General features: G+C 33.1%; 1 protein-coding gene across 21 annotated transcripts in view; it reads right to left on the reverse strand.

The window, feature by feature from the left end:
- The window catches only part of LOC117578236 (small conductance calcium-activated potassium channel protein), a 107,845-nt gene that overhangs the window by 89,127 nt on the left and 3,659 nt on the right, over nucleotides 1-15,059 (reverse strand). For 17 of the 21 annotated variants that reach the window (XM_034263647.2, XM_034263646.2, XM_034263645.2 and 14 more), the window contains exon 1: nucleotides 7,422-8,390. The exons of 1 other annotated variant lie outside the window; for it this stretch is intronic. The gene's annotated coding sequence lies outside the window, so the exon portion shown is untranslated. Of the gene's footprint in view, nucleotides 1-7,226; nucleotides 8,393-15,059 lie in introns of those variants that run through there. 3 more of the 21 variants (XM_052007244.1, XM_034263643.2, XM_052007289.1) reach the window with 3 other exon arrangements.

Here is a 15,059-nt window from a genome sequence, read left to right on the forward strand (position 1 = left end):
CAACTTAGTCCGTGGCTGAGAGTTTCGCCTTGGTCTCTTTGTCTTTTTCCATAGAATTGAATCAATTTTTAATCCATTTTACTCGAGGCTTTTGCTTTGATATCAGTATGCATAGAACGTATATTCGAGGAGCGAAAGAGATAGATAGAGAGAGAGAGAGAGAGCGAGAGAGAAGCAAAGTCTGAGGGTATCAGAGTAACGGTAATGAGTATTGAAATCCATACCAAGGAGCGAAGCGATGGTGATTACGATGTTGGTCAAGGAGGATGAAGAGAATTGAGAGAAGGGGGGAAATTGGGGATTGGAGATTCGATATTGGGTATTGGCATATGGTAAATCACATTAACGAGATGTTTTTTGGGTTAATTGGAGCGGATGATTGATTACAGTTAGGCATTAATTGCGCCTTTCTGGTCATTAACCAGCAGTCCATTAAAAATTCAAAGATGACTTCAGCGTAAATAAATATACACGATTCAATTTGCATCACGACGAGACTCGAGTGTCGACTGTCGACTTTCCAGAGGGTGTTGAACAAACAAGACTAAATTATAGTCGAGTGTGCTAAACTCTGAGATACCGTCTAGCAAATTGGTCTTATTTTTATACTAAATATCGTATGGAATCTTATATATTTTTATAAAAACATTTGAAGTTCTGAATGTAGTCATTGTTATTAAGAATGACTTGATTATACAATTTCCAGGAATTCTGTTTTCTAACGATTCGAATTTTGATCATTTTTAAGAAGTCTTTCTTCCAACAACCTCAAATTTAAAATGCAGAAAGAAATGTTTCCAAATTCAATAAAATTCTAAAAGCCGTTGAATATATTTATTATGTGTAATTTTTCTTTTGAAAGAAGCAAAAAAGTTTTACCAAATTCTATAAAATTCGAAGATTCATAGAATTAACAAAACAAGTTTCAGGACCAACTTTGAAAATGAATATTATATTTAAGTTCTCTTTTAAAAGGTAGAAAAAGGTATGACCCAATTCTAAAAAATTCCAAAGCCCGTAGAATACATATTTATTTCATTTTTATTTCAAAACGCGGAAAAACGTGTGACAAATGCTCAAAAATGGTAAAAGTCGTAGAATATAAAAAATAGGAAAAAGTGTGACCAAACTTCAAGAAATTTGACAAAATTTGTAAAAGTAAAAGAAGTTTTGAAGCAACTTTGATAGCTCTCCTTCTGTTAAACTTTGAGATTCTAATATTTTTGTACAAATGAATAAAGGGAATTGGAAAAGGAATAAAATGTCATTTATGTTATACCCTTTTAGATTAAACGCTGTGCCGGGTGTGTATAAAGGGCCAATGGGGAAAACTTGAAAAACTGAAAATACTGTAAAAGAAATTCAAATTGGCTTTTGTGGAAATGAAAATGGAAATGTAAAAGAATTGTATTCATAATAAAAATGCCGTCAAAAATGCCGAAACGAAAATGTTGAAGACACCATAAAAATGCGAAGCTGCCGTTTAATTGAGCTATTCAGATGCGATCGATGAATGCGTTTGAGTGTGAGTGTGAGTGTGAGTATGAGTGGTGTGAGTGTATTCATAAGTATGTGTATGTATCTAAGAGACAATTTGGGGAAACAGTGCAACGCGTTTTGTATCTTCTGTTGTGTGTTGCACATTAAAAAACAGCTCGACGGATGCTATTTATGGCAAATTCCTGAACCGCAGACATATTTTGTTGTTTTCAGATAGAACTCACGAACCATTTGGCAACTTGCGCATACAAGTGCATTCAAAAAGAGATAGACAGAGAGACAGTGAGACAGTGAGATAGAGAGAGAGAGCGAGTGTGTGTATTCGTATATTTTTATATCTTTATATGATGGGTATATATAAATATACTATCTCCAACCGGGAGCACTTTGAGTTTTATTTTCTGGCATTCTGTTTTTGTTGTTTTTCTTTTTGTTTTCGGGAGGAATGGCATCGGGGCATGTGTTGAAAATGAAAGCGAATTACAAATTGCAAAAGTGAATGCACACACAACGAATGTTGGCCGAAATTCGCAGGCGTCCAAAATAATTGCAAACAAAAATCGTCTGCGATTTAATTAACTTCAAATTTTTTAATAAATTTTATGTACAACATTTAGACACACCGAATTATAGAAGTATTTATGATTCCTGTAGAAGTTATTTAAGAAATATTTTAAAAGGCGAAGCTGTCGAGTCTTAAATGCTTTGCTTGACAATTTGGTATATTTTATACAATATGGTATATTTTCAAGGTGTTAGTATATTGATATACTAAATATAGAACGAAGTATAATTGAGTATTTTTAGTGCAATTGCTTTGCTTGGAAATTTGGTATATTTTATACAATATGGTATATTTTTAAGGTATTAGTATATCGATATACTAAATATAGTCTTAGGTGTATCTTAGTATTTTCTCATATAAATACTTTTGTTGTCAATCTAGTATATTTTCTACATTATGGTATATTTTAAATTTATTAGTATATCGATATACTAATTATAGCCTTAAGCATATTTTAATATTTTTTGGTATAAAAGCTTTTGTTGATAGTTTGGTATATTTTGTACTGTATGGTATATTTTCAATATACTAAATTATAGGTATATTTTAGTATTTTTGGCAATCCGTTATATTTTGTACTCTGTATAATATTCTGCCTGTTGTTTAAATTTGTGGACACTTTTATACTAAACACTCGAAATCAACTGAGTTGCTAAGAAAAGTCGAAATCAACGCACAAAATTGTGCAAAAAGTTAACTTCTCGTCAGTTAATATTTTATTAATATTGTACACGAAAAAAGTTTGAACAATTTGCCGCAGAAAACAAATAAAGAAATCAATTACGAACACAGCTTCTTCTTGGAACTTTTCAATTCAATTGAAGCACACAACAAATGAAATTACCCCATTTGAAAAACGAACAAAAAAAAAAAAGAGGAAAATATTACCAAAAATACTTAATAGACACAACTTTGATATACGATATAAACAAATTTGTTTATTCAGAAAAACCAAATTACAGAAGCAGCAGCAAGCAAAAAAAAAAAAGAAATATAAATGTATATCTATAAAAAAAAGGAAAATACAATAACGGAATTGAAAATACTAAATGTTGAGGAGAAACGAAACGAGAAAATGGGAAAATAACATTTTGTTTTGATGGATGAATTGAAATATTTATATTTACTATATACATCGAGAGAGCAAGTGTTTGGATAAGACATATTGATGATGATGATCTATTGATTCTTAAGATTTCACTTTTAATATGTTTTCAGGCAAAATTCGAAAACAAAACTGAAAGCAATATTTGCAAAGCTGTCGATTGATTGAAGTACTACAATATTGAATATTGCAAATGAATCAGAAAGGTGAATCAACAGAATGCGATGACTAAGGAGGAAACATATGGGGAAACTCCTTCTATATAATAAAAACATATTCTTTAGAACCGAAAAAGAAAATATGTTCAACTTGAAGCATATGGGAAACTCCTGCTAAAATAAAAACATATTCTTTAGAACCGAAAAGGAAAATATCAATTCAACTTGAAGCTAAAAGCATTGTCTATCTTAATCAAGAATTAATTTAGGTAAAAATAAATGCGAGAGAAACAAAATTGCGAAATGATATGCAAAAAAAGTTGCGCGACAAGTTTATGGAAAACAGTGGAAATCATGTGGAAAAACTTGCAGCTGAAGTTGAAGATTCACTTAAGCAAAGTTGTCAAAGTTCTTCAGTTTTTTTTTTGTGTTCAAGAATTTAGTGGGGAAAATGCCTATAAGCATTATTTAAACGAAACTAATCTTCGAAGTTTTGATGCAGAGAGAGAGAGAGAGAGAGAGAGAGAGAGAGAGAGAGAAAGTCGACAAATGAAAGTTTACAATATTGATTTTATTTACTGTTACTGCGGCCAAACTCAGTGGAGAGTTGTGGGGGGAGAGAGGGTAAAGGGGAGGAGGCAAACGTATGCTTTGAATACATTGAGAGAGCGACTCTGGTGTTTGTAATAAGTATAATAATACAAATGCCACAATGCTATGCCATATAATCTGCAAATGTCTTTGTGTGCGAATGCGAGTGTGTGTGTATTTGTGTGTGTTTGTGTTTGTTATCGCTTTGGTAATAAGCTAGCTTAAGCCAGCCAGGCACGGGCCAGGATCTGTGGCTGACACGAAAAGCTTTTTGTCCAGATTGCGACTGCTTGCCACTTGCCACTTGGCACCCATGAAAGCAGCTCTCTCACTCACTCTCACTATCTCCCTCTCACGCTCTCACACTCTCGCTTAATGCGTGTTGAGTGCGTTTTTATACCCGGTAACCACATGGCTTAGCATGGCATTATAAGTTATGAAAATGAAATGCAGTAAAACGCAGCTTAACGCATCTGCAATCCCATAAAAAAAATGCATCTTCATTTCCGTCCGTCTGCCTATATAAATATCTTTAACGCTGAAACTGTTAAAGACATCAAAAAATAACTTAAAACTATGTTATTAGATATATTCCAAGAACATATAAAACTATGTTGAAGAAACTAATAAATAATCCTAATCTAATTGAACGAATAAAGAAAAACATAAGTTATGTCTAGCCAAGTCTCATAGAAATATGTTAATGTAATCTGAAAGTCACAGTAACTATGAATAATATATAAATAATCATTAAGTTAAATAAAATTGAAGAAACAAATTAAGGAAAATAAGGTGAGATACTTTAAATTGAATATATAATATATTGAATTATAAAGAAACAAAATGAAATGGAATGGAATGGATTGAAATGAAATGAAATGAAATGAAATGGAATGGAATGGAATGGAATGGAATGGATTGAAATGAAATGGAAAGAAATTAAGTTAAATGAAATAAAATGAAATGAATTAAAATGGAGTGATATGAAAAGAAAAAGAAATTAAATTTAAAGAGACAAAATGAAAAGAAATAGAATGGAATGAAATGAAATGGAAAAAAATTAGATGGAATGAAATGAAATGAAACAAAAATAAAAAAAATTAAATAAAATCGACTGAAATTATATGAAATTAAATTAAATGAAATATAATTGATTGAAATCAAAATTAAATAAAATAAAATGGAATGAAATTATATGAAATGGAAAGAAATTAAATGAAACAAAATGAAATGGAATCAATTGAAATAATACGAAATGGAAAGACATGAAATTAATAAATTGAAATAAAAGAAAATTCGATGAAATGAAAAGAAACAAAACGAATTAAAATTAAAAGAAATATATTCAATTTAAAGTAAATAAAATAAATTGAAATCAAACATTTATAAATTTATAATTAAATAAAATGAAGTAAAAATATTTGAATAAATATAAAAAAATCTAAATAGATAAACAAATAAATGCAGTTGAATGCCGATAATTTCAGAGCTTCATTTAATGGCACACCGAAGATATGTTTGCACATATTTAAGTAAAGAGCGTCGCACAAATAGTTTTAATTTTTAATTAAATTGCACATTGCAGTTAATGCTATCCTTTTGTGTTAAAGATGTCTGTGCAATTATCAGCAGTAAGCTGCGAATAATAAATAATTAAAGTATAACTGCATTATGCTGCACATTACACACTGTGCATAATAAATAGACCTCGAATTTTGCGAATTTCCAGCAAGTGAACTTTGGATTTACCCTTTTGAATGTATGCATAACATTTTAAAATATTTGTATGGAAGCTTTCATTATAAATATTATATTTTTTTTAATTTATAATAAATTAACTTTATTAATAAGCATTTTTAACTGTGATGCCAATTTAATATGAAAGATTCTTAGTACACACAATTAGAACTATGGTATTTAATATTCCTGGAAATTTGCTTGCAATCAGATAACAATGTCATAAGTTATTTAAGAAATACTTTCGTGTGGGAAAAAATACTCTTTTACTTTTGGCTTCACTTGCTTTGGCTAACAATCTGGTATATTTTGCATACTATGGTATTTTTTGAATGTAGTACTATTTCAATATACTAAGTATAGCCTGCGGTACATTTTGTACTCTATGGTATATTAAAAATGTATAGCATTCGGTATATTTTACACTCTATGGTATATTTTGAGTGCAGTACTATATAAATATACCAAGTATAGCGATTGATATATTTTGTACTCTATGGTATATTAAAAATGTAGTATTATACGGATATACCAAATATAGCATTCGGTATATTTTACACTCTACGGTATATTTTGAATAAAATACTGTATAAATATACCTAATATATCACTCAGTGTATTTTAGTATTTTTGTGGTATATTATATTAATATATATTCGGTATATTTTATGAATAATACTGCACTGTATTGCTTTTATCATTTTTAGCCTTTGGAATAGTTTTAGTATTTTTGCAGTATATTAATTTGGTGTATTTTGAAATTAATACCGCACCATTTTGCTTTTAATTAAAATGGCTGCCAGGAATATCTCTGATGGACATACTGGACTTCTAGCTTCCTTATTTGGTAACAGTTAAAACGAGAATTTCAAATATCGAAAATTCATTGTCACATAATAAATACTTTAAATAATATTTTCATATTGTATTCATAAATTTTTTACTAAGCTACGATAATGCTAAATAATTCTTCTTGTATTATTTATTATTTCATTAAAAGTTGAAACGAGAATGAACTGCGTTAAATTGTAAAAAATAAGATAAATATTAAAAATAATATTTTCAAAAAATCAATCTCCCAACATTTTTTTTAAATGCTAAGAGCATTTTATTTATAATTTTTGTACTTAAGTCTTTTGTTTGTTTTATTTTTCTGCATTCTTTAGCAAGTATGTCATAGTCGAGCATACCCGTCTGTACGCTCTTTCATTTCTTACATTTTTCTAACTGAGCTACGAAGATGCTATTATGAGGAGATTATTTATTAAAAGATAAAACGATCCTTGAGCTATTTTTTGTTTTTTTTCTTTTTGCATTCTCTAACGCGTATGTCACAGTCGAGCATACCCGCCTGCAAGCTTTGTTTTTTGTGGCTTGCGGTTAACGCTTGCATGCGCCAAACTTTTGCATAGCGCAGAAATGCCAATGCCCCAATGCACACACACGCAAAGTGTGATAATATATGTATGTGTGTGTGTGTGTGTGTGTGTGAGTGCAAGTGTGTGTGTGTGTGTGTGTGAGTGCAAGTGTGTGTGTGTGTGTGTGTGTGAGAGTGTTTATGCATACATACTCATGTGTATAACTCATTTAGTAAACGCGCTTGGCCCTTGCACTTAACACAGGCGACGCTGTTGCTGTTGTTGCTGCTGTTATGGCTGTTGTTGCTGTTGTAGCTGTTGTTGTTGTGCTCAAGTGTGTGTGCGGGTGTGTGTAGTAGGGTGTCCAAGGGTGTATAAGTATGTGTGTGTGTGTTTGCGGTACCCACTTTGCTAGTTTGCGGCGTCTGCTTGCAAGATTCGTTGTGGTTGCTGCTGTAGATGTTGCTGCTGTTGCTGCAATCGTTGTTGCTGTTGCTGTTGTGCCTCGTTCAGTAAGTAGCAATTGCTGCTGTCGTCTGCTTGTCAAAATCGGCAATATTTGGCACGCGGGTGTCACAAATGTTGCTGCTGCTGCTGCTGATGTAGTTGTTGCTGTTGTTGCTGTTGTCGCTGCTGCTCGTGCATATTGCCATTGAAGCAAGAGCATGTGTAAGCAGCACATACAATATGCTATATACAGACAGATATATATATATGTGATATATCTACTGCAATTTCGTTATGTTGCTGCTGCTGCTGTCGATGTTGCTGTTGTTACTTGCACATTTCTTTTGCACTTTTTGCACTGACTTTTGTTCAAAACAAGAAAAAAAAATTATAGATTTGTTATAGATATGTGTGGAGTGCATCTATAACTAGCGATGCGTTGCGTTGCGATGCGTTGCGACGCGACAGACGACAGCGACATAGACGACGACGACAACGACGATGACGACGACAACGATACAAGACGACGACAACAACACGAAGTTGTAAATGTTGCTGGCTTTTTGTGTAATGTTTTTGATTGTTAAACAGTTTTGCAGTTTTATGTTTTATGTGTGTGTTTTCAAATTATTGTTTGTGCTGCTTTGGCTGCTGTTGATGATGGCTGTTGCTGTTGCTGCGGCTGGCGGTGTGATGGATGTTGATGTTGCTGCCGCGCGGGCTTTGACAGCAGCAACAACAGAAGCGCATTGACTGCGCTCCACTCACACACACACACGCACACGCACACTCGCACACACACACGCACACACACACTCGCACGCACACTCGAACGCAGAGACAGGAATTGCCGTCCGTCTGTCCGTCCGTCCGGGCTTTGCACGGTGCTTTTGTGATGTTTCCGTTAGTGTTGTTTGTGCGATACTGACTCAATTTGTTGCTCGGCACCGCGTGTATACACGTAGCAACCACGTCCACGGCAACCGACGACGACGACGACACTCTGCCTCTGCCTCTGCCTCTGTCTACGTCAACGTCAACGTCAGCGTCGTTGACTCGGGCAGCGCGCGCATTGTACGGTAAAACGCTTCGGTTTTTCGCTTCGGCTCCGGCAACACAGCTCCGTCTACGTTTACTTCTCCGTCTCCGGGTCGTTGCTGCTGCCCAATTCGCACTCGTCGTCGCACCCGAAAAAAAACAAAAAAAAATAAAGAACTAAGGCAGCTAAACGAAGCATCGGCAGCGTTGAGTGCATGCCACAACAGCAGCAGCAGCAACAGCAACAGCAGCGGCAGCAACACAAGCAGTGGCAGAGTCGGGAGTCTCGCTGTCAGTCAAAGCAACGCGTCGTCGCTTGTCGTTTGCCCCCCTTCCCATCCCCCTACGATCCACCTCCCACCTCCTCTTCCTCTTCCACCTCTACTTCCACCTACAGCACTCTGAAGCACATGCATGGTCCCCACAGTTCCGTTGCGTCACCACACTTCGAGTGGAGCAGCAGCAACAACAGCAACAACAACAACAACAGCGGGGCATGCAGTGTTGAGGTAGCTGCTCCTACTCTTACACGCAGCGAAAAAGTCTACACGATTCCCAATAGAGTTGCTAGTTTATCATGATTGTAATTCACAATTCAACTCTAGAACATAATAATAGCAAGAAATTCGACTTTTCAACTGTTTTAGTTTCCTATTTCCTATATTAGTATCTGAGAATATTAGTATATTAATATATTACTATATTAGTGGTATATTGTCATATTAGTATATTAGTATATTGATGGTATATGAATTCTAGAACATAATAATAGCAAGAAATTCGACTTTTTAAATGTTTTAGTTTCCTATTTCCTATATTAGTATCTTAGAATATTAGTATATTGGTATATTAGTATATTACTATATTTGTGGTATATTGTTATATTAGTATATTAATATATTGATGGTATATCAATTCTAGAACATAATAATATCAATAAATTCGAGTTTTCAACTGTTTTAGTTTCCTATTTCCTATATTAGTATCTTAGAATATTAGTATTAGTATTAGTATTAGTATAGTATGGTATATTAGTATATTACTATATTAGTGGTATATTGTCATATTAGTATTATTCTAGAACATAATAATATCAAAAAATTCGACTTTTTAACTGTTTTAGTTTCCTATTTCCTATATTAGTATCTTGGAATATTAGTATATTAGTATATTGGTATATTAGTGGTATATTGTCATATTAGTATATTGATGGTATATCAATTCTAGAACATAATAATATCAAAAAATTCGACTTTTTAACTGTTTTAGTTTCCTATTTCATATATTAGTATATTTGTATATTGGTATATTAGTATATTACTATATTAGTGGTATATTGTTATATTAGTATATTAGTATATTGATGGTATATCAACTCTAGATCATAATAATAGCAATAAACTCGAGTTTTCAACTGTTTTAGTTTCCTATTTCCTATATTAGTATCTTAGAATATTAGTATATTGGTATATTAATATATTAGTGGTATATTGTTATATTAGTATATTAGCATGTTAGTATATTACTACTACTATTACTAAACTACTATAGTAATATCAAAACACGCAATCCACTTTTTTTTAACAATCTAAATTTAATTTATTTTGATTTAAAAATAAACCTTCGTGGATCAATTTTGACATCAAACAATCTTGATTCAAGTTTTTATTATTGATTTTGGCACGTTTATTCTTTCTGTGTATTTTATTATATTACAATATTTACTATATCATTATATTGCTAATTATGCTTATAGTTCTTATTCCTATATTTATATATTTCCAATTCAATTATATCCATTTCCTATATTTCCGTTTGCTCAATTCTTACTTCTTATATTTTTATACATCCAATATGCCGGATTCCTATATAAGTACATATATATATTTATTTATTTTCCTATTCTTTCCTACATTGCAAATTTCCTTTCTTCTACTTCTTTTATTCCTATACTTAAACCTTCAATATTCCTACTTCCTATATTCATATATCCTTTATTTATATTTCCTTTATTCCTATATTCCTATTTATTATGTTCATATTTTTCTATTTTCTTTATTCCTATTATCCACATTCAAATTTCCTTTATTTCTATTTCTTTTATTCCTATATTCCATGTCTTATATTTAAACTTTCAATATTCTTATTTCCCATATTCATATTTTTCTATTTCCTTTATTTCTTTTTCCTACATTTATATATTCCTAAATCCCTTATTTCTATTTCCTTTATTTCTTTTTCCTAAATTCATATATTCCTAAATCCCTTATTCCTATTTCCTATATTCCTTTTTCCTATATCCATCTATATCGAATGCCACAATTCAGTAAATAGAAGTCCTTAAATGCATTTCTTTGGCTTGACTTTGCCCTCATATTTTTCTCTCAGTGTACTGCTTTAACAACAGCAGCTGCTTCTGCTGTTTGCCGCTGCCGCTGCTGCCGTTGCTGCTGCTGCTGGTATGTAATGATAAATTTATGGCTCGCTTTTTTATGCGAGGATGGCAGTTGGGTCACGGGGGTCGTGCGCTCCTGGCGCTAACGGCGCTGGTTGTTGATTGTTGATTGTTGTTTTTGGAATTTTCGCATTTCACATTCACATTCACATTGTTTTGTATGCGTTTTTTTTTTTCGTTTCGTTTCTTTTTGTTCGACACCCGGCATCCAATAGAAAATAAGAGCATTATAGTGCACTGAGGGTGCACTTAAAGTAATCACATTCTCTTTTATTTTGCAACTTTAATTCTGCATTCAGTGGAATTACTCTGTTGTTATACAGAACGATTTTCATTCAGGAAAGCAATAGCTAGTATTTGGTATTTAATCTAATCCGTCTGTCTGTCTGTCCAGGGACTAAAGATCTTCGATCTCTGTATTTATAAAAGCTACAACCATTAAATTTTGCAACAATTCTCGATTAGGTATTTACTAACATTGTTATACGTTTTTATTAATTTCATAGTACTTTATCTCATCGGTCTGTCTGTCTGTCCATGGACTAAAGCTCTTCCAATTTTGCCTATATAACAGCTACAATCATGAAATTTTGCATCAATACTTCTTTGAGTATTAGCTCACAATGCTTATAGATTTTTATTAATTTTATAGCAAGTATTTAGTACTTAATCTCATCCGTCTGTCTGTCTGTCCATGGACTAAAGCTCTTCAATCTCTGGATTTATAAAAGCTACAACCATTAAATTTTGCAACAATACTTCTTGAAGTATTTGCTTAAATTGTTCTACATAGTTGTTAATTTGACTAAAGTTCTTCCATCTCGTAGCACTTAAAAGCTACAATCATTACATTTTGCAATAATATTTTCTTAAGTATTAGCTAAAATTGTACCACATTTTTATTTATTTCAAAGCAAACTTGAAATTTAATTCAATTTTTTGGCTAGCTAAAAAAAAACCGCGTATCTTAAAGTCCAGCACACTCGATCATAATTTTGCTACATGTATTTTTTGTGTGTGCTTTTTTGTCGGTTGCCGCTCCTAACTGGCACGAGTCAACTTTTATCGCACAACGGCAACAACAAGAACAACAACAACACACGAACACACACTCACAAGTGTGTGTGCTTACATTGATTTCGCTTTGTTTCTCTTTTGCACCGCCTGTTGTCGTGTAGCCTGTCTTTTGGCATTATGACAACGCTGATGATTATTGCAATAATACACAACAGCAGGTCCCGAGAAACGACGAGCAAAACACCAACAACAACAAGAACACCAACAACAACAACAGCAGAAGCAGCAAAAAAATAAATAAATAAACTAAAATAACTTTTATATTTATGCGAATTTAGGCTCAGGCTTTGCCCCAAAGCTTAGCCCTAAGTCTTCAGCCACTCGCTCGATGTACATAAAGAAATTGCTCACATGCTGCTCGCTGCTCGCTTTTCGCTTCTCACTACTTGCACTCGCATGAGTACACTTCATATGTTATATATGTACGTATATACAATGAATATGTATGCTTAACTTCAATGAGTTTTCAACACACAAACGCACACACACACACACACACAATCCCTGGTACTTATTGATTAGCCCAGGAATTGGGCAAATAATTAGAAACAGCAAAACGTGAACCACTTAGATAAGGATAGTAATATAATTGAGTGGAGTGAGTTGCACAAATGGCAGTAGTTGATGAAATTTAATCAAAGAGAACTACTCGCAAATTGGAATAGAAATAGATGGTTGGAGAAATAGTAAATAGAATAGTATTGTAGTACAATTAATGGGAGTCGTATTAATTTCTAATCTGACTGACTGAACTATTAAAGTACAGCTTAAGCGGTAAGAGCTAAGAGGCTGCAATTTGTGCTTACTTATTTCTATTTTAAATCAAGCTAAGCCAGCTAGCATATTCTTCCACCATTACTTAAAAGGCTGCGGATTTTCAGTTTACTTTAAGCTGAGGCACAAACCATATTTCAATCATTACTTCTCGAAATCACAAACAAATTTTTGTATCTTAAGCGGTAAGAGCTAAGAGGCTGCAATTTTGACCTTACTACTTTTAGTGCTTACTAATTTTTTATTTTAAATTAAACTAAGACATCTAGCATAATTTTCAACTATTACTTCTCATAGTCACAAACAAATTTCTTAGCTTAAAAGGTAAGAGCTAAGAGGCTGCAAATTTAGAGTTTACTTTTGTGTGTATTTCTACGTTGCATAGCATATATTTCATTTATTACTTCTCAAAGTCCTAAACCAGTTTGTTTAGCTTAAGTGGTAAGAGCTGAGAGGCTGCAACTTTAACTACCTTTAGTGCTTTCTTAAAATTAAGCTAAGACATAAACAAAAACATATAGTATTATTTCAATAATTACTTTTCATAGTCACAAGCCAGTTGTGTAAGATCTAAGAGGCTGCTTAAGTTGAAGTTTACTTTTTATATGAATTTCTTAGTTGAATTCAGCTAATAGCTTATCGATAATTACTTCTCGAAGTAACAAACCAGTTAAAAAAAATAGTTAAAATTTGAAGTTTCAATATTCATTATAATAGTGTCAATATTTATATTTAATATAACTTTGGGAAAAGTGATTTAATAATATGTATAATAAAATACTAAAAAGCAAAAAATTATACAATAAATATTTGGAAATTAATATATTTGTAAGTGCCCCAAAAAGTATGCTACAATTGTTGAGAGAACCCCTTTATAGTAGGTTACCAACCACAAAAGTGTAGAAATAACATGTAGAACGGAATTGCGAAAGAAAGTTCATTGGCATCCCATGGAGCACTTCGTCAACTTTTGTGCTTAAGTAGTTTGAAATGTATGTGTGTGGGTGTGTGTGTGTTTGTGTGTGTCGGGGAATGTAACTCTGTACTTTGAGTTGGACTTGAACCCGTTATTTGCCGGCACCCTTTTGTCGTAAGCATTTCCCAAACATTTAATCAAAATACTTGAAGCAATGCAAAGAAGTCAAACTGAATAAAAGTCAACGCAAAAGTTGATAAACTAATTTCGACTGCGAGGCGAGGAGAGGCGAGGCGAGGGAAAAGAAATGAGGGAGAACGGAAACAGTCAATCAATAGTCGCAGTAGTTGGTTGGTTCTTGAATAACGCGAGTGTGTGAAACTTTGGAGAATGAGAGAAAGAGAAAGCGCGGTTGACATGGAAGTGGGAGTTGGCTTATTAGCTAAACAGTTCCAAATTGCTGTATTTAGGAGTTGGTAAAAGCCAAATTGAACTAACTAAACGAGAGAGAGGACTAAGAGAGAGCGGGGAGAGCGGGGATCACATAAATTGTTAAGAAGGAGACTAGGCGCATGGCACAAGGATTAATGGCTAACAGATAGACTGAAGTCAAGCCAGTACCGGGTTACGTACATTCCAAAAATTGGAGCACATTAATCAATCCAATTAATATGAAAAAGGTCACAAAGCAACCGAACCGACAACAACGGGGGAAAACAGTCAACTCCAAGGACCAAGGACTTTTCAGCTGACCAGAAATTAGTTAAGGGAACACACACACACAATGTAATTTTCGAATATGCTATATTGTATTTTCCGTCGATTTTTCCATATGATTTACGAGTCGACTTTAACCTGTGCCCAGCCTACGCTACGTCAACAGACATCAGATAATAATTTATTGATACCAAACATTCCACCAAGCCATATTCCAAATTCGTATTCGTATTCGTATTTTTTGTGGGTGTTGTCGAAAGAGCTTTCGCTGACAAATTCTATAGACTTAAATTGGTTACCTGCTCTAAGCTCACTTCCACCTGCGCTCGCTAGCGATGGCCGCGTGTCGCGTGTTGCGTGACACGAAAATTCATTAATCGCAAAGGGGGAAAATCACATAACGATAACTTATGAAGTTGCGCAGTTGCTCTGACCATACTTTGAACTGTGTCAGTAAAATTTTATGAAATTTATAATAAAACCCAATTCTATAATAATTTATATTTCTATGGAATCAAATAGAATGCGAAATGTTGTAGAAAAAAAAACATAAATTAATCACGAGTTCTTAAAATAAACTTTTCAAATATAGCGAAATTTTTATGATGATGATTTGATTTA

Source organism: Drosophila albomicans, chromosome X, assembly GCF_009650485.2.
Source record: "Drosophila albomicans strain 15112-1751.03 chromosome X, ASM965048v2, whole genome shotgun sequence".
Lineage (NCBI taxonomy): Eukaryota > Metazoa > Arthropoda > Insecta > Diptera > Drosophilidae > Drosophila > Drosophila albomicans.